This window comes from Schistocerca serialis, chromosome 3 (genome assembly GCF_023864345.2).
Source record: "Schistocerca serialis cubense isolate TAMUIC-IGC-003099 chromosome 3, iqSchSeri2.2, whole genome shotgun sequence".
Classification (NCBI taxonomy): Eukaryota; Metazoa; Arthropoda; class Insecta; order Orthoptera; family Acrididae; genus Schistocerca; species Schistocerca serialis.
The window spans coordinates 417,545,336-417,566,625 of record NC_064640.1 but is presented as its reverse complement, the minus strand read 5'-3'; the positions used below and the strand labels follow the sequence as shown (position 1 = coordinate 417,566,625).

The 21,290-nt window shown below is 45.5% G+C and overlaps 1 protein-coding gene and 1 pseudogene across 2 annotated transcripts in view; one reads left to right on the top strand and one right to left on the bottom strand.

Moving 5' to 3' along the window:
* LOC126470293 (uncharacterized) overlaps positions 1 to 21,290 on the top strand; it is a 602,478-nt gene that overhangs the window by 301,251 nt on the left and 279,937 nt on the right. The window lies entirely within an intron of this gene.
* LOC126472201 (5S ribosomal RNA) lies at positions 20,809 to 20,926 on the bottom strand (annotated as a pseudogene).

Below are 21,290 nucleotides of genomic sequence, written 5' to 3'. Positions count from 1 at the left end.
AGAGAGGCGCTCTGCATCGCGGTGTAGCTTGCTCGCCAGGTTTCGAGAGGGTGCGTTTCTGGATGAGGTATCGAATATATTGCTTCCCCCTACTTATACCTCCCGAGGAGATCACGAATGTAAAATTAGGGAGATTAGAGCGCGCACGGAGGCTTTCAGACAGTCGTTCTTCCCGCGAACCATGCGCGACTGGAACAGGAAAGGGAGGTGATGACAGTGGCACGTAAAGTGCCCTCCGCCACACACCGTTGGGTGGCTTGCGGAGTATAAATGTAGATGTAGATGTAGAAGTTATTTGAAAATGCGCCAGACCCTTGTTACGTATACAGCGTGTATCATAATTAATGACTTTAACGCGTGAAGTTGAAAAAGTCTCAGTAAACATAGAGTCGAAAATGCATACCTTACGAGCTACGAGCAATTTTTCATCTTCGATACTGTGATACAAATCTCTTCTACTGCAAGTTCTTTGCTTTCCATATTTTGGGAAGTGGTAGTATGGATCAAAATAAGAAAAAAATGTTCAGCAAACATGTGCTCTAAAACGCATACCTTAAAAGTAACGGCCGGCCGAAGTGGCCGAGCGGTTCTTCGCGCTTCAGTCTGGAACCGCGCGATCGCTACGTTCGCAGGTTCGAATCCTGCCTCGGGCATGGCTGTGTGTGATGTCCTTAGGTTAGTTAGGTTTAAGTAGTTCTACGTTCTAGGGGACTCATGACCTCAGATGTTAAGTCCCATAGTGCTCAGAGCCATTTGAACCATCTTAAAAGTAACGAGCACTTCATCATTAAAAGAGTTGTGTTTCAAAGTAGCAAAGATGAACAAGTGCTCATAGCTCTTAAGGAATGCATTTTAGAGCACATGTTTACTGGCTTTCTGTTTTCTTGTTTTGGTCCATACTACCAGTTCCCAAAATATAGAAAGCAAAGAACTTTGCAATAGAAGAGATTTGTTTCACAGTATCGAAGATGAAAAATTGCTCGTAGCTGAGACTTTTTTGCTTCTAGTATCGTGTACTTTCAACTGTATGCGTTTACTCCATTAATTATGATACACCCTGTATAGGCGTTGCCGACCGCAGCGCCTTATTCTGCCTGCTTACATATCTCTGTATTTGAATATGTATGCCTATAACAGTTTCTATGGCCCTTCGGTGTGGATCTCGAGGGACATAATTTGTTATAAGCACAGTCTCCTCTTCTAGCTATGCTACCTAGCTCCAGACCATCTCTTTCTTCAGAACAGTTATAGCTGCTAGTAATTCTAGGCTGCTGCTGCCACAACAGACAGGCAGACAATTGCGGTAGCGAACGCCTAATAATGCAATACTTGCACTGATCAGACACACACTTACAGTTTTTTTCCGACCTTCACCACTGTGTATTGGCATTAGTGCTGACGGCAAATAGTCTTTGACTCGAAAAAATGTTAATTTCTTCAACTACCTGCCCACACCACTGTAGCATTACGACAGAAACGGAATTAATATTTTCACGCCACTGCATACTGGCTACACAGTAAACTGCAGGCAATGGAACTCTTTACTGGCTCGGCTGTATTGTTGATGGGTGCCTTGCTGGAAGCAGTAGTGCTAAAATAAACAGTTGTAATTTCAATGAGAAACAATTATAATGGCAACAGTATCAGTAATTTATTTGACTAATACTTACTAGTTGCTTGCTGGTCCTCAAAATGTCATTTTTTTTCAATATCGCTAATTTATGTGGCTCCTGCTGCTGGAGCAACACTGATGACATAAACAATTGTAATATCAACGAGAAGCAATTACGATAGCAACAACATCAAAAATATATTGAACTTACTGGCTGCTTGCTGTTATTGCTATTTTTGCAACTTTTCCCTATGAGGTTACTGCTACTGTTAATGCTGGTGGGAAACGGACGCTGTCAGTCCTCAGGCAATTGATAGAATAAAATGCTACTCCACGTGGAGCACCACCTGCTCGGGAGCCCACTGGCCGAAAGGTCGCGACACTCAAACGCTATTGGACCCCTTAAACACTAGGCCAGGAGGCAGGGAAGAGGGAGGGGGTGACAGAGAGCGTCCAGAGAGAGACAGAGCACAATTACTTAAGGGGCCAATTAATTAAGTTGTTATCTCGTCAGGGGTCAGGATCAAGTTGTAAATCACATATAAAATGGCCCAGAACCTGTCCTGTTATACTACTGATGTTTTGTTATAGGCAGAAGTATTTCGACGTATTCTGACTGCCTGCAGTTCTGTCCTTAGTACAGGGCTATTCAGAAAGAAGGAACAGATTTCAAATATTTGTTGCTTCCAAACTACAAAAGATAGAATCCAATTCCAACGTTCTTGGAAAGAGAAAATTTCAAATATTTTTATACATTCAATGTGAGCACCATGTGTTAGACGGCAGATATTTAAACGGTGGCTTGTTTCCTGCCACGCACGAAGCGAGAATTTCTCCAAGCGCGTTCGATGTTACCTGAACGACACCATTCCAGGACGTTGGGTTGGAAGAGGAGGAGCAGAAGATGAGCTTCATCGCCTGTGGTCACCCAGGTCTCCAGACGTCGCACCTTGTAACTTTTATGTGTGGGGTTACGTAAAAGACCACATTTTTATCCTCCATATGCCTGACACTCTTTAAAAACTGCGGCATCGCATTGTTGAAGCTATGAATTTAATAACGAAATACCAGCTGCTTCGTGTGTGGCAGGAAATGACCCACCGTTCTAATATTTGTCGTCCAACACATGGTGCTCACATCAAATATATGAAAAAAATTGACTTTTATCTTTCCAGGAACGTTGGAATTGTGTTTCTATCTTTTGCGGTTTGGAGTCAATAAATGTTTGAAATCTGTTCCTTGTTTTTGAACAGCCCTGTAGTTCTTCCGGGACTTTGCCAATACAGCATCCATCCTCAGACCACGTAGCTTCCTAAAAACAGTCCCTGATACAATCTTCATTGTAACTTTTGTGCATCCAGCCCCAAGTCGTTTACCTCCAAAGCACTGTCCTGTTTGACTGCCCAAGGAGGTACCTCTCACAGGTGCTTGCCGGCCTTCTGTGAATTCTGTCGGGGGCTGTTTTCCTGCTAGCAGCTATTGCCCTACAGTGCGTCCCCTCGCCTTCAGCTTAGTGCAAGATGCTTTCGTAGAGGATTCTTATTGAAGTGTATGTGCAGTTCGATACAGGAAATTGTAATCTACGTAGTCAAGCCCTGGCAATACCTGGTACCGATTCATATTCCATTTATCGGAGGGGATTAATTTATTCCGATTTGATTTGTCTTTTCACTTCGGGTTTAAAACAGTTACAAGACCGTTTGGGAAAAACAGTCGCGTAACAAGTTCAGCATGAGTACAGCGCCAGAGGAGACTGGCCCCGCAAGAAGAGGCAGCTGGAGCAACAGGAAAAGGCAATGTGTGTGTGTGTGTGTGTGTGTGTGTGTGTGTGTGTGTGTGAAGTATGAATCAGTGACAAATTATGGTGCACCCTTGTGGTGGTGTTCTTCATTCCAAGATGGGACAGATACAACACCTGGATGATTTCAAATCGGGAAGAATCATCGGGAAACTGGAAGAAGGACGAAATGTAACGAGTGTAGCCCAGGAATTAGGTACTGCTCGCAGCGCTGTTTCACGTGAATCGAAAGTGTTACAGTCGACAAGCACTGCTGCGCACAGGAGACGAGGTGGTCGATCACGCTCAGCTATGGCAGCAGATGACCGAAACGGCCCCTAATCAAACAGCAGATGCATTTGCAACCGCATTTAACGGGACTGCAAGCCACGCAGTCTCACACTCTCCTGTGGCACAGCGACTGCAGGGGGGGGGGGTCTCCCTGCCCAGCGACCATCACACTGTGTTCCGTTGGCACTTCTACATTGGGAGCACCTTTTGCGATGGTGCCAAAGAGTGTAGAGTCTGGATCAACGAGGAATGGTGTCGAGTGCTCTTTTCGAATGAGAGCAGATTCAGTATAAGCAGTGATTCTCGATGCACCCTCATATGGTGAGAGGTGGAAACATGTAGTCCCCCAGAAACATTGTCGAACATTATTGTTTTTTTTTTCGGGAGTTCTCTTATGGGAAAGCATAATGTTGCATGCGCGTACTGACTTCCAAATCGTTTTGAACATGGCAAACGTTACTGTGTGCGTCTCCTCAAGGTGCATTCGGCCATGATTCCATTTTTATGGATGACAGTAAGTGAGCGCGTCGAACACCACAGGTGGAGTAGCTCTCGAAGCGAGGGGATATTCGGCGAATGGACTATCTTACACGTGTGGGATACGTTGCGGAGACGTTCTGCAGCACGTCCGCATACTCGAACGGCCGTCCAGCAGTTGTCAACTACTCTGGTGCAGGAATGGAATACCTCATGACAAGAACTCCTTACCAACTTGTGGTCAGCGCGGGAGCACGTCGCAGAGCATGCCTTAATGTCCGTGGTGGTCACGACCCCTGTTAAAAACTATGTCCCATCTTTTGTAATGTCCAGAGGACCATCGTAAATCGCGGCGATTTCAATGTAATTATTGTCAGTTATTTCTGTTCGTCTCGTTGCGTATTTCTTTCAGCTACCTCCTGCACCATACCGTAACAGATCCTCCTGTCTATGATCCACATGTCATCGAGCTGTTACTTGGCAGTATCGCATCATGCGAAAGTTACTTTCTTCCATAAGTTTTGCAAACCAATATGTCTTGGACGTAGCGTTGTGAATCACTTCTTGTACCCTTCTTGTAGACGGATGTGACCTGTGTGCTCGTCCAACTACTGGGCACGGATTTTTGTCCGAGGGATGTACAGTACATTATAATTTAGTGTACTGGGTTACCTAGATCGGAGTTGAAGCCCGTAATTGATGAACAGTATACTTAGAAGAATCTACATTTTGATCACAGTACTTTCTGGGCAACCCTCGTACTGAAGTGAATCTTAGACCGTGGAAAGCCGTGAAAGAAGAGAATCGAAGTGCTTGCATGAGTTGCTATAGAAGGGTATTGAACATTAGATGGACCTATGATATAAGAAGTGTCCAGGTTCTCTGCAGGACTGGCGAGGAGAGCAACTTGTAGAAATCGTTGACAAAAGAATGGACAAAATGATACACATGTATTAAGACTTCAGAGAATAATTAGCATGATAAATGAGGGATCTCTAGAGGGTAAAACTGTAAGGAAAGACAGAGCTTGGAATACATCTAATTACAATGAAATGAATACCCCTAGCTGCATACAGGCGTTGATATAAGTCGACGGCGACATTTGAAAAATGTGTACCCCGACCGGGACTCGAACCTGGGATCTCCTGCTTACATGGCAGACGCTCTATTCCTCTTTTTTTTTCTTCCAATTTTGTTCGATATAGTCCGTTGCGTTTGGTCTGGATGGACGTCACATGACATCCGTTCAAGTTGATCGTTGATTCCTTGCCTCAGTTTTTTTTTTTATTACAGAGAGGACGCAGCCCTCTGACCGAACACTCTGAGCTACCGTGCCGGCTCCATCTGAGCCACAGAGGACACAGAGGAATAGTGCGACTTCAGGGACTCATCTCTGGCACGCCTCCCGTGAGACCCACATTCGCAACTTATTGTCCCGCACTATATTCAAAAAATGGTTCAAATGGCTCTGAGCACTATGGGACTTAACTTCTGACGTCATCAGTCCCCTAGACTTAGAACTACTTAAACCTAACTAACCTAAGGACATCACACACATCCATGCCCGAGGCAGGATTCGAACCTGCGACCGTAGCGATCGCGCGGTTCCAGACTGTAGCGCCAAGAACTGCTCGGCCAACCCGGCCGGCATACCATCTTCATACATATATATAGATCTAATTGACGACGCAGGGACGAGCATTCCTCTGCGATGAAGAGATTGTCGGAAAGTATCAAACAATTCGGTATTCCGAGGATAGATGACAAAAAAAAAGTATCTTACGTCGTTTTTCATACTATTTGTTATAATACAATGATGGGAAACAACATGTTAGCGGTTAAACGATTTTCATATTTGGGCCTTTCTAAACGGGTATTCATTGGACAAATATATTATACTAGCACTGACATGTCATTGCATTTTCACGCAATTTGGGTGCATAGATCCTGAGAAATCAGTACCCAGAACAACCACCTCTGGCCGTAATAATGGCCTTGATATGCCTGGGCATTGAGTCAAACAGAGCTTGGATGGCGTGTACAGGTACAGCTGCCCATACAGCTTCAACACACTACAGTTCATCAAGAACAGTGACTGGCATATTGTGACGAGCCAGTTGCTCGGCCACCCTTGACCTGACGTTTTCAATTGGTGAGAGGTCTGGAGAGTGTGCTAGCCAGGGCAGCAGTCGAACATTTTCTGTATTCAGAAAGGCCCGTACAAGCCCTGCAACATGCGGTCGTGCATTATCCTGCTGAAATGTAGGGTTTCGCAGAGATCGAATGAAGGGTAGAACCACGGGCCGTAACACATCTGAAATGTAACGTCCACTGTTCAAAGTGCCGTCAATGCGAACAAGAGGTGACCGAGACGTGTAACCAATGGCACCCCATACCATCACGCCGGGTGATACGCCAGTATGGCAAAGACGAATACACACTTCCAATGTGCGTTCACCGCGATGTCGCCAAAAACGGATGCGACCATCATGATGCTGTAAACAGAACCTGGATTCATCCGAAAAAATGACGTTTTGACATTCGTGCACCCAGGTTCGTCGTTGAGTACACCATCGCAAGCGCTCCTGTCTGTGATGGAGCGTCAAGGGTAACCGCAACCATGGTGCTGATAGTCCATGCTGCTGCAAACGTCGTCGAACTGTTCGTGTAGATGGTTGTTGTCTTGCAAACTTCCCCATCTGTTGAGCCGGCCGGTATGGCCGAGCGGTTCTAGGCGCTCCAGTTTGGAACCGCGCGACCACTCCGGTCGCAGGTTCGAATCCTGCCTCGGGCATGGATGTGTGTGATGTCCTTAGGTTAGTTAGGTTTAAGTAGTTCTAAGTTCTAGGGGACTGATGACCTCAGAAGTTAGGTCCCATAGTGCTCAGAGCCATTTGAACCATTTGAACCCATCTGTTGACTCAGGGATCGAGACGTGGCTGCACGATCCGTTACAGCCATGCGGATAAGATGCCTGTCATCTCGACTGCTAATGATACGAGGCCATTGGGATCCAGCACGGCGTGCCGTATTACCCTCCTGAACCCACCCAATATTCTGCTAACAGTCATTTGATCTCGACCAACGCGAGCAGCAATGTCGCGATACGATAAACCGCAATCGCGATAGGCTACAATCTGACCTTTATCAAAGTCGGAAACGTGATGGTACGCATTTCTCCTCCTTACACGAGGCATCACAACAACGTTTCACCAGGCAACGCCGGTCAACTGTTGTTTGTGTATGTGAAATCGGTTCGAAACTTTCCTCATGTCAGCACGTTGTATGTGTCGCCACTGGCGGCAACCTTGTGTGAATGCTCTGAAAAGCTAATAATTTGCGTATCACAACATGTTCTTCCTGTCGGTTAAGTTTCGCGTCTGTAGCACGTCATCTTGGTGGTGCAGCAATTTTGATGGCCAGTAGTGTATATAGCTGTGATTTAGCCTTTATACTGTCACAACGATTTCGTAAGGCTTCTATGGCTACCTTATTAAGTTCACAGAACAATCTTCCGGAATTTTCTGTATTCCAAACAAATAAGAGTAAGTTTATAGAAATTTGTGAACGTGTCAGGGAACGTGGGCCAAATAATTGCAAGATTTCTACCTACGATGAGGAGCACGTTCCGTGTGATGTACTATCGTGCTCAGATGTATCCGAACGGCCTTGAATTGCGTTCCGCCTGATTTGCATGCAGCCCGCTTAACTTAACTCTCTTGCAGGATCTCTAATCTCTATACGGTATAGTCGCTTGACTATACAAGGTGGTTACCACAACTGTATACTTGAGAACACCGCTCTGTATCGCAATAAATTCAAACGTAAATTAATGCCACGATACTACAAATATCAAGGAACGCCTTATTAGAAAAAATGGTTCAAATGGCTCTGAACGCTATGGAAGTCCCCTAGAACTTAGAACTACTTAAACCTAACTAACCTAAGGACATCAGCCGGCAGGAGTGGCCGAGCGGTTCTAGGCGCTAAAGTCTGGAACCGCTCGACCGCTACGGTCGCAGGTTCGAATCCTGCCTCGGGCATGGATGTGTGTGCTGTCCTTAGGTTAGTTGGGTTTAAGTAGTTCTAAGTTCTAGGGGACTGATGACCTCAGAAGTTAAGTCCCATAGTGCTAAGAGCCAGAGCCTAAGGACATCACACACATCCATGCCCGATGCAGGATTCGAACCTGCGACCGTAGCGGTCGTGCGGTTCCAGACTGTAGCGCCTTTAACCGCTCGGCCACTCCGGCCGGCGCCTTATTAGAGATGAGACCCTCCTTAACGACTTTAATCCCAGATTTACTACAATACCTGACATTTTTCAGATGTTACCACTCTCATTAGAATGAAAGACAACTAATTCCCAGAACTCAACCACATAAATCATTCCGTAATCCTTTCTGAAACTACATTCTATTGCAAATAAAAGACTTTTACATACGCCTAGAGGTTGTAGAGGGGACTTAGTAGATCAAGTTTTTATATAGGAACCCACGTCCGGAAAGCGTCAACGTTATAAGGTGCCAGTGCCTGTAAGTGTATGTATTTATGTATGTACAGACTGATTCCGTGACGATGTTACAAACTTTCAGGGATGATGGAGACGGATAAATGTATCAATTTCAGGCAAGGGTCCGTGGTTCGGAAGTTACACGCGAAAATCATTCTGATATCTCTCACAGTGGAATACATGTACTGGTACTGTTGGAGGGGAAAGAGGTTAGTATTTAATGCCCCTTCGACAAGAAAGTCACTAGAGATGGTGCAGAGGCTCGGATTAGTTAAGGATGGGGAAGGAAATCGGCTTTGCCCTTGTCAAGGGAACCATCCCAAAAATGGTTCAAATGGCTCTGAGCAATATGGTACTTAACAGCTGAGGTCATCAGTCCCCTAGAACTTAGAACTACTTAAACTTAACCTAAGGACATAACACATATCCACGCCGGAGGCAGGATTCGAACCTGCGACCGTAGCAGTCCCGCGGTTCCGGACTGAAGCGCCTAGAACCGCTAGGCCACCGCGGCCGGCCGTAACATCATTACAGAACCATCCTGAATTTACATACATTTAGCGGGGCCGGCGCCTATAACTTTGTCGACCTGTAGCGTCGCTGGATGACGTTTCCGGACATAGGATCCTACGTAAAACTTGACCCAGTAAGTCCCCTCTACAACCTCGAGAAGTATGTAATATGAACTGTGAAACACCCTGTGTATTACAAGTATGCTTGCTCTCTACGTGGTTTTTAAACCAACGATTAACAGTTGTTTGCATTAACTGGTTAAAGAGCTAACCAGATAGAAAACCGCAATTAACAGGATCAAATACTCCGCGCAGACCTTACCGCCGACAGCGTAAGCTCTCCGGACAAAAAATTAGTCACCCCAGCGCGCACGCGCAGATGAGTGGTTAAGCCTTTGCAGATGGCATAGCGATCGACTCTCACGCCAACCACGCGCGCACTTCTTAAACGTAAAACCGCACTGAGCGGAACTGCACTGCAGCAGAGAGGCGCGGCGCGCCGTCGCTCTCTGTTTAGTATACCGCATTGGAACTGCAGCGGCGCGACAATGCGTAGCAAATTTTGTATGTAAGTCGTTCAGCAAACTCCGAGCAAATTGGATGAAAGTGGCGCAGATGTGATAATTTTTTGTAGTTTGAGGAAGAAGACAATAAATTTGTGTACGTGAACGTCGGTGACCTTGGAAAAAATAGCGATACGGGGATCTTTCCATGGTTAGATATAGCAACAAAACTGAAGACAAGTATCTTGAATATACCAGGCCCAAAAGAATTACTAGGCACGAGAGCTCGAGCGCCTCACGTCACTGTGGGAGATGAAGCTTTTCCAATGAAAACGTGTTCGATGAGACCTTATCCCGGTACATAGCTAGACGACCAATCGGGAAAAGATATGGTTACAGACATAACAGCGCCCGAAGAGTTTCATCAAACGCTTCTGGAATACTGTGCTAAAAATTTAGGATTTATTATAGCAACATCTGTCTCATTCCAGAACACACAGAGAACGTGATTCTCGCCACTTATCTTGCATAATTTTCTGATATAAGATACAATGATGTTTGACAATGAAGAGACTGAAGAGATACAATTAAAAGACGTTCCTCATATAGGAGGCAATTACGTAAATAATGCTCTCCAGAGAGGGTATGGATTCATAGACTGTTCCAATTCCCCGCGAGGAATTTTGGTCTCGCAAAACGACATGGTAAACGGGGATGGCGTTGTAGAGGAAAAAAGTAGTTAAAAACGTTATAATACGCATGCAGTCATAAAAATAAAGACCTAATCGTCAGTTTCACAAGATAAAATAAAAATGTTATTTGTAGGTATTCGTACGTTATGTTTATTCCCAGTTCCTTGGCAGATTGTTTCCAAATGTTGATTTTTTCTGATACTAGTCATATAATGTTCGTATACAGGCGATTAACTTTTCCTCATCTGACGCCATTCTGCTAAACAAAAACTTCATTTATTAGCATGGATGGTTCAAATGGCTCTGAGCACTATGCGACTTAACTTCTGAGGTCGTCAGTCGCCTAGAACTTAGAACTAATTAAACCTAACTAGCCTAAGGACATCACACACATCCATGCCCGAGGCAGGATTCGAACCTGCGACCGTAGCGGTCGCGCGGTTCCAGGCTGAAGCGCCTAGAACCGCCCGGACACACCGGCCGGCTATGAAGATTTAAGTGAGTTTTAACGTGGTGTTATAGTCGGTGCACGAGTGATGGGACACAGCATCTCCGAGGCAGGGATGAAGTGGGAATTTTCCTGTACGACCGTTTCACGAAAGTACCGTAAATATCAGGAATCCAGTAAAACATCGAATCTCCGACATCGCTGCGGCCGGAATAAAATCCTGCATGAGTGGGACAAACGACGACTGAAGAGAATCGTTCAACGTGACAGAAGTGCAAACCTTCCGCAATTTGCTGCAGCTTTCAATGTTGGGCCGTCAACAAGTATCAGCTTGCGAACCATTCAATGAAACATCATCGATATGGGCTTTCGGAACCGAAGGCCCACTCGTGTACTCTTCATGACTGCACTACGCAAAGCTTGCCTGGACTGTTGATAACTGGAAACATGTTGCCTGGTCGGACGAGTCTCGTTTCAAATTGTATCGAGCGGATGGAAGTGTACGGGTATGAAGACGACCTCATGAATCTATGGACCCTGCATGTCAGCAGGGAACTTTCCAAGCAGGTGGAGGCTCTGTAATGGTGTGGGGCGTGTGCAGTTGGAGTAGAATGGGACCCCTGATACGTCTAGATACCATTATTACAGGTGACACGTACGTAAACATCCTGTCTGATCACCTGTAGTCATTTATGTCCATTGTGCATTCCGATGGACTTGGGCAATTCCAGCAGGACAATGCGACACCCCATATGTCCAGAATTATTACAGAGTGGCTCCAGGAAATCTCTTCTGAGTTTAAACACTTCCGCTGGCCACCAAACTCCCCACTTGAACGTTATGAAGCATATCTGGGATGCCTTGAAATGTGCTGTTAGGAAGAGATCTTCAACGCTCGTATTATTGCGGATTTGTGGACAGCCCTGCAGCATTCATGGTGTCAGTTCCCTCCAGCATTACTTCAGACATTAGTCGAGTCCATGCTGCTTCGTGTTGCGGCACTTGTGCGTGCTCGTGGGGGCCCTACACGGTATTAGGCAGGTGTACCAATTTGTTTGCTCTTCTTGTAAACAGTATTTGGTCGCATCGTGCTTCGCCGCTCTGCTGCAGTGCAGTTCCACTCGGCGTGGTCTTACTTTAAAGCAGCAGTGAGCAGTGTGACGTTTGTGCTTCAAGGGTACATCGTACGTAAACATGGGTAAATGTAAGAACGTGACAGAGCGCCAAAAAGGGGCAATAGTGTTTAGCCGTGCCCATGGCCATAAGGTCTGTAAAGTTGCTGGATTTGTTGGTGTTTCGCGGCGGACTTTTCAACTTGTCTACAAGCAGTGGCCACGAAACACGATGTGAGAATTGTGATCGGAGAAAGATCCTGACTGAGAGAGATCGGTGGCGCGTTTCACGGCTTGTGAATCGAAATCGCTTCCAAACTTGACAGGAATTGCTGCAAATAGTGAATGAAAGTTCATCGCAGTCTGTTGGCGAGAGATCACTGCGATGGGGATTGCATGCAATGAACATTTGGAGCCGGTCGCCGTGCAAGAGACCATTGCTAACCACCATATTTCAAGACGGCAACAGCAAACTTCATCGGGCTGGAAGAATATGTGACTGGTTTCCTGGACACCCCTCGACCCTATTACATCTCGAGTGGCCTGCTAAATCACCTGACCTGAATGCCATAGAAACTCTGTGGGAGATGCCGGAACAGCGGATAAATTCCGGCATCAAAATCCCCGCAATATAGTGGAACTGCGCTATCAGATCCTCAGCGAATGGCTTGATCTGGATGCACAATCTTGTGGACCCACTTCATAATCAAACCCAGGCATTTATCAAGTCCTGGGGCATAATTACACGGTATTAAATTTTGCCTGTAACTAACTACTTTGCCGCTGTGGTAACACCGGTTCTCGTCAGATAACCGAAGTTAAGCACTGTCGGGCTTGGATGGGTGACCATCTGAGTCTGATGAGTGCTGCTGGCAAGCAGAGTGTACTTAGGCCCTTGTGAGGCCGGGTGAGCAGCTATTTGATTGAGAAGTAGCGTCTCCGGTCACGAAAACTGACAACAACCGGGAGAGCGGTGTGCTGACCAAATGTCCCTACATGTATGCATCCAGTGACGCCTATCGGCTGAGGATGATACGGCCGTCGGTTGATACAGTTGAATCTTCCGAGGCTTGTTCCGACGGGGAGAAATTACGCCTACAATTATTTCTCTAGGGGTGATTAATTTTTTGTCCGGTGAGCTTATCAGTAGTAGTTTCACTGTGTTCGTGATAGCACGTAGATCTATGTGTAGTTCGAAACTGGTCTATCGCCCTTGTTATCTAACACAAAGCATCATGAAAAGTCATGAGCAAATAGTTACGCATGTGTTTGAGCTGTAAGAGACATGACGGACTCTTTTATTCTGGATATGGCTGTAGGCAATGCAAACCAAGCGAAGCTTTCGTGCCTGATCGAGACTCGCACACAGGCCTGGTCTTCATTGCTGACTGGGCATAAAGAGGCGTGATATACCTCATTTTTAATTTTTACCAAGTTCAGTTAGTAATGTTGTTGTGGTCTTCAGTCCTGAGACTGGTTTGATGCAGCTCTCCATTGTACTCTATCATGTGCAAGCTTCTTCATCTCCCAGTACCTACTGCAACCTACATCCTTCTGAATCTGCTTAGTGTATTCATCTCTTGGTCTCCCTCTACGATTTTTACCCTCCACGCTGCCCTCCAATGCTAAATTTGTGATCCCTTGATGCCTCAATAGATGTCCTACCAACTGATCCCTTCTTCTAGTCAAGTTGTGCCACAAACTTCTCTTCTCCCCAATCCTATTCAGTACCTCCTCATTAGTTACGTGATCTACCCACCTTATCTTCAGCATTCTTCTGTAGCACCACATTTCGAAAGCTTCTATTCTCTTCTTGTCCAAACTAGTTATCGTCCATCTTTCACTTCCATACATGGCTACACTCCATACAAATACTTTCAGAAACGACTTCCTGACACTTAAATCTATACTCGATGTTAACAAATTTCTCTTCTTCAGAAAGGATTTCCTTGCCATTGCCAGTCTACATTTTATATCCTCTCTACTTCGACCATCATCAGTTATTTTACTCCCTAAATAGCAAAACTCCTTTACTACTTTAAGTGTCTCATTTCCTAATCTAATTCCCTCAGCATCACCCGATTTAATTTGACTACATTCCATTATCCTCGTTTTGCTTTTGTTGATGTTCATCTTATATCCTCCTTTCAAGACACTGTCCATTCCGTTCAACTGCTCTTCCAAGTCCTTTGCTGTCTCTGATAGAATTACAATGTCATCGGCAAACCTCAAAGTTTTTACTTCTTCTCCATGAATTTTAATACCTACTCCGAATATTTCTTTTGTTTCCTTTACTGCTTGCTCAATATACACATTGAATAACATCGGGGAGAGGCTACAACCCTGTCTCACTCCTTTCCCAACCACTGCTTCCCTTTCATGCCCCTCGACTCTTATAACTGCCATCTGGGTTCTGTACAAATTGTAAATAGCCTTTCGCTCCCTGTATTTTACCCCTGCCACCTTCAGAATTTGAAAGAGAGTATTCCAGTTAACATTGTCAAAAGCTTTCTCTAAGTCTACAAATGCTAGAAACGTAGGTTTGCCTTTTCTTAATTTTTCTTCTAAGATAAGTCGTAGGGTCAGTATTGCCTCACGTGTCCCAACATTTCTACGGAATCCAAACTGATCTTCCCCGAGGTCCGCTTCTACCAGTTTTTCCATTCGTCTGTAAAGAATTCGCGTTAGTATTTTGCAACTGTGACTTATTAAACTGATAGTTCTGTAATTTTCACATCTGTCAACACCTGCTTTCTTTGGGATTGAAATTATTATATTCTTCTTGAAGTCTGAGGGTATTTCGCCTGTCTCATACATCTTGTTCACCAGATGGTAGAGTTTTGTCATGACTGGCTCTCCCAAGGCCATCAGTAGTTCTAATGGAATCAGTTAGTAATAAGAACTCCAAATTACATGACTAAATCTTTGTACTGGAGCGTCACTCCTACCCCCGAACTATTGTCCCCGTTAACTAGTCAAATCGTTCAAATGGCTCTGAGCACTATGGGACTTAACATCTGATGTCATCAGTCCCCTAGAACTTAGAACTACTTAAACCTAACTAACCTAAGGACATCACACACATCCATGCCCGAGGTAGGATTCGAACCTGCACATAGAGCACTTGACGCTGTTAACCGCGGTTTTCTAACAGGTTAGTTCATTAACGACGATTAATATGTGATTTTGTTTCACTGCATTCATATGGCATGATATTTTGCGATAATTCATTGCACAAAAGCCTGTAATCAGAATAATAGCTGGACCCCACCCCAGATCACCTTACAGTCATTTATTTAAGTAGCTCGGGATATTCACAGTACCTTCGCAATATATATATTCACTTATGAAATATGTTATTAATAACCTATCCCAGTTCAAAAATAACAGCGAAATGCATAGCTACAACACTAGAAGAAAAGATAATCTTCACTATTTTTGGTTAAATCTGACTTTGGCACAGAAGGGGGTGAAATATGCTGCCATCAAAATCTTTAGCCATTTGCCAAATGGGATTAAAAGTCTGACAGATAGCCATCCAACATTCAAAAACGAATTAAAAGAATTTCTGAATGACAACTCCTTCTACTCAACAGATGAATTTTTAGATTAATTATGTTGCGTAAAGAAGACTTATGCTAAACTGACACGTTCCACATCTTTACGAAATGTAGTATTCATGATCTATGGAACAAGTATTAATGTAACGTGATGTAACATCTTTTAGAGAAGAAAAATACTTCGAATTATCATCGAACTTTGGGAGTCCAGATATTCTTGAAAACTGTCTCATTCTCAGATAAATTAAGTTTTCGGAAAGGATTACGGAATCATCAATGTGGGTGAGTTACGGGCATTCGTTGCCTCAGATACTAATGAGATTGGTAACATCTGACAAATGTTGTAATAAATCTGAGTTTAAAAGTGTTAAGAACTGTCTCACGTCTAGTAAGGTGTTCCCTAATATTTTTAGTGTCGTGGTATTAATTTACATCTGGAGTCATTGCCATGTAGAGCAGTGTTCTCAAGCGGTTATCTGTGGTAACCATATTGCATGGTCAAACGACTTTGCCGATAAGAGATTAGAGACAATGCAAGAAAATTACTATATATGGTCTTAATGCAAATAGAGCTGTCAAACAACAACAAAGCATTCGTGAACCAAAACGAATAGAAAACACATATTTAAAGGCATCGACAATTCAACAGCATGTAACGCATAGATTTCTGTTGCATAACCACAAAATCACTTGATAGTGGCCTGTTAGGCTGAAACTAGTGTGAACATGTAAAAAAGTGAAAAATGTCACCTTCTTTTAAGCAATTCAGGCCGTTCGGATACTTTTGTGCATGATAGGACCAACTCGTTTCTATGTGTGCACCAATCACATGAGAATCAAGGTTTGTTGTGCTTTACATTGCGAAATACGTTGCGTGTGAGGACGGTATAAAGCGTCTACCATTATGCGTGCTAACTGAACAAATAAATGCAAATGAAAAGCAGTAAAGTTTTATATCTCCTGCAACAGGACCTACCTCAACGGCTCCCCTCTTTTATTTCCCCTTTTATACGGAAAAATCGATGCTCACCTCCATTCATTCTCTCCCTTGAGAGTCCTCTACACCACCGTAAACCCATCTCATAACTTCTGTACTTGACCTAAGCCGTTACCTACCGACCAGCTGTGTCACACACTTAACTAGTATAACAGTTCCTGAAATGACACTGCCGCTAGCATGTCTTCAGAGAAATTAGCACGTATCATCACCATAACTCGCGTAATCTCCTGATGCAGAAGCGATATTGGCACAAGAAAGTACTGTCCTCGTTGACTCGGTGGTGGCAGAAGGTCTCGTGTGAGTGGGAAGAACAGCAGCTGTTGGTGCAGAAAAACGATACAATAAGCTGAGCTCGGTGTAGTACGCCATCCGACCACAACGGATTTTCTTCCCCCGCCTCCGAAATTTTGAGGCTGGAGTTAGACTTCATCCTCTATACGCACACGCTGTTTCCGACCAACATTTACAGCAATAGAATTTGTTATTAAAAACACTGACTCACTGATTGTATAATGCAGAAAATGTCAGATCGGAACTGATGAATGAGTGCTAACATTATAACTAAGAGATACAGCGAGTTGACAAAGAAACAGAGTGACAAAGTCGGGTGGGTGGAACAACCAAGCACCACTCTGCTACCATTTGCGAAAAATGTAACTGACCGTTTGGGTAAAATTTTTCATCGGGTGGTCATAAAATCGCTGTATCGAAGCAACAACACAATAAGAAACCTGCTGGATTAAACCAAAGACACCAGCTGTCCCCTGCAAGCGCTGGGAGTTTACACCGAAGTGACATATGCATGCCGGAGTGGCCGTGCTGTTCTAGGCGCTGCAGTCTGGAACCGAGCGACCGCTACGGTCACAGGTTCGAATCCTGCCTCGGGCATGGATGTATGTGATGTCCTTAGGTTAGTTAGGTTTAATTAGTTCTAATTTCTAGGCGACTGATGACCTCAGAAGTTAAGTCGCATAGTGCTCAGAGCCATTTGAACCATTTGAACGATATGGACCTATGCAGATGGCGGTAGTATCGCATACACAAGGTATAAAAGGGCAGTGCATTGGCGGAGCTGTCATTTGTACTCAGGTAATTCACGTGAAAAGGTTTCCGATGTGATAATGGCCGCACAACGGGAATTAACAGACTGTGAACTCGGAATGATAGTTGGATCTAGACGTATGGGACATTCCATTTCAGAAATCTTTAGGGAATTCAATACCCGAGATCCATAGTGTCAAGAGAGTGCCGAAATGCCACATTTCAAACATTATCTCTCACCACGGACAACTCAGTGGCCGACGGCCTTCACTTAACGACCGAGAGCAGCCGAGTTTGCGTAGAGTTGTCAGAGTTAACAGGCAAGCAACACTGCGTGAAATAACCGCAGAAATCAATAAGGGACGTACGGCGAACGTGTTCGTTAGGACAGTGCAGCGAAATTTGGCGTTAATGAACTATGGCAGCAGACGACCGACGCGAGTGACTTTGCTAAGAGTGGGACATCGACTGCAGCGCCTCTACTGGACTCGTGACCACACCTTTGGAGCTTAGACGGCTGGTAAACTGCGGCGTGGTCAGATGGGTACTGATTTCAACTGGTAAGAGCTGATGGTAGGGTTCGAAAAAATGGTTCAAATGGCTCTGAGCACTACGGGACTTAACATCTGAGGTCAGCAGTCCCCTAGAACTTAGAACTACTTAAACCTAACCAACCTAAAGACATCACACACATCCATGCCCGAGGCAGGATTCGAACCTGCGTCCGTAGCGGTCGCCCGTTTTCTGACTGATGCGTTTAGAACCGCTCGGCCACTCCGGCCGGCGGTAGGGTTCGAGTGCGGCTTAGACCTCACGAAACCATGGACCCAAATTGTCAACAAGGTACAGTGCAAGCTGGTGGTGGCTCCATAATGGTGTCGTCCGTATTTACATGGAATACACTGCGTCCTCTGGTCCAACTGAAACGATCATTGATTGGAAATGGTTATGTTCGGCTACTTGGAGACCATTTGCAGCCATTCATGGACTCCATGTTCCCAAACAACGATGTCATGTCACAGGGTGACAATCGTTCGCGACTGGTTTGAAAAACATTCTTGACACTTCGAGCGAATTATTTGGCCAACCAGATCGCCCGACATGAACCCCATCGAATATTTATGGGACATATTCGAGATGTCAGTTCGTTCACAACATCCTGTGCCGGCAACTTTTTCACAATTATGGACGGTGATTGAGACAGTATGGCTTAATATTTTTGCAGGAGACTTCCAACGATTTGTTGAGTCCTTGCCATGTCGAGTTGCTGCACTAACCGGCCAAAAGGAGGTCCGAGACGTTATTTGGAGGTATCCCATGACTTTCTCACCTTAGTGTATTACTCCACCGTCAGTGCGAAGTATTGACAGAACACCAAAATGAATGTGGTAAACGTACAGTTATTAGCCAAAACATTATGAGTACTTTCCACTGCGAGAATGAATGTCACCTGTGTATGAGCTCAGTGCCAACGAGATGTGACGTCACACTAGTCGGCTTATCCGCCACACGTCGCGAACGCTCGGCTCCATGCAGCGCCCACGGGAAATCAACATGTAGTTGAAAAGATACCCACCAAAGGTCTTAAATTTCTCGTGTGGTATCGATAGCTTGTATTGTATTGAACTGGGGACCTAGAAACGACGGAGAGGCTTCGTCCCCGCCGTAGCCCTCAGTGGTTCACAACCCCACAACAGGCTACAGAAGTCCACTCACCCCACCGCCGCCGGCCGGAGTGGCCGAGCGGTTCTAGGCGCTATAGTCTGGAACCACGAGACCGCTACGGTCGCAGGTTCGAATCCTGCCTCGGGCATGGATGTGTGTGATGTCCTCAGGTTAGTTAGGTTTAAGTAGTTCTAAGGGACTGATGACCTCAGAAGTTAAGTCCCATAGTGCTCAGAGCCATTTGAACCCCACCGCCGCCCCACACCGAACCCAGGGTGATGGTGCGGTTCGGCGCCCCGGGAATGTCTAACACGAGACGAGTGCAGTCCCAAACGTTTGCGTGGTAGAGTAATTATGGTGTACGCGTACGTGCAGACAGTGTTTGCACAACACTCGCCGACATAGTGTACCTGAGGTGGAGTAAGGGGGTATCGACAGCTTACATGCATTTAAACGGTCAGTCAAGAATTATTATTACTGGCTCCCCGCCGGAGACGGCTGCTGGCACACGTAAGACATGCAGTGTCACGTGCTGTCACTTACGCGCCACGACCTGTCTTTCTCGTGGGCTTGGGTGAGGTGCACGTGACGCAGTAAGGAAAATGTACAAGGGGAGCAGAGACGAATAAGGGATCACCGCAAATGGGGAAATCTCATGACATAAGCGGCTTTGTCGAAGATCAGACTGATATGGCCTTGAGCCTGGGGATGAGCAACTCAGAAGCGTAGAACCTGGTCAGCTGTTCGAGTGCTGTTGTGAATGTCGTGAGCATTTATTGAAAGTGGTTGAAAGACAATGAATTCACGAGTAGGCGACAAGGTGTTGGACGTCCAAGTCTCATCGTTTAACGTGTTCAGAGGCTTACTCGCTCTGTACAGTAGGATAGGCGGGGACCTGTGGCAGATCTGAAGACAAAGTATGATGCTCATGCAGGCACAAGTGTTTCGGAGAACACCGTTCGGTGCAGTGTTGAACGTCGTGCTCCGCTGTAGACTTCTCCTACGTTTTCCCATGTTGGCTCAACGACATCGTCAACTACGATTACGCGCACGGTATCGTTGAAATTGGCCTGTGGGCCAGTGGAAACGTGCTGCCTGGTTTGATGTTTCGTGTTTGATCAGGTCGATGATCGTGTTCGGATACGTCGTCATCCAGGCGAATGGCTACTCGAAACGTGCGACAGGAAAACAGCATAATGCTGACCCCAGGCCACAGGGCTTCCATGGGACCTGTGGTGGTAGTAGTCTAAGGCACAATGGAATAATGGAATCTGTGGATTGCGTGAACATTATTGCGGACCAGCTATATCCTTTCATTCTTGATGTCTTCCCCAACGGTGATGGCATCTTCCAACAGAATAAATGTTCGTGTCTAAACTAAAAGAAAAGAAAAAGACTAATCTCCTCCCGCACAGGCCATGAAGGCCCAAAGGTACCGAAGGGCCGCCGTGTCATCAGTCCACAGGAATCACTGGATGCGGACATGGAGGGGCATGTGGTTAGCACACCGCTCTCCCGGCCGTATGTCAGTTTCCGAGACCGGAGCCGCTACTTCTCAATGAAGTAGCTCCTCAGTTTGCCTCACAAGGGCTGAGTGCACCCCGCTTGCCAACAGTGCTCGGCAGACCGGATGGTCACCCATCCAACTGCTAGCCCAGCCCGACAGAGCTTAACTTTGGTGATCTGACGGGAGCCGGTGTTACCACTGCGGCAAGGCCGTTGGCTAAATGTTCGTGTCAGAAGGCCAAAATCTTGCTACAGAGGTTTGAGTAACATGGTAGTGAACTCAAGCTGATGTCTTGGTTATGAAATCTACCTGATAAGAATCCGATGGGGCACACCCGGGACGCTATCGGGTTCCAGCACCGCGTCCATAAACCACCAGTACATAATTTACGGGAACTGCGGGACCTGTGCGTAGACATGTGGTGCCACGTGCCTCGTGAAACCTATTAAGCAGTGTTCGAATCCATGCAACGCACACTGCTGTATTGAGTTCCAAACCTGAATGAACTCACAATTAACTAGGTGGTCATAATCTTTTGGATCTTCAGTGTATAAACACTTTCAGTAAAAGTTTTTGGGGAG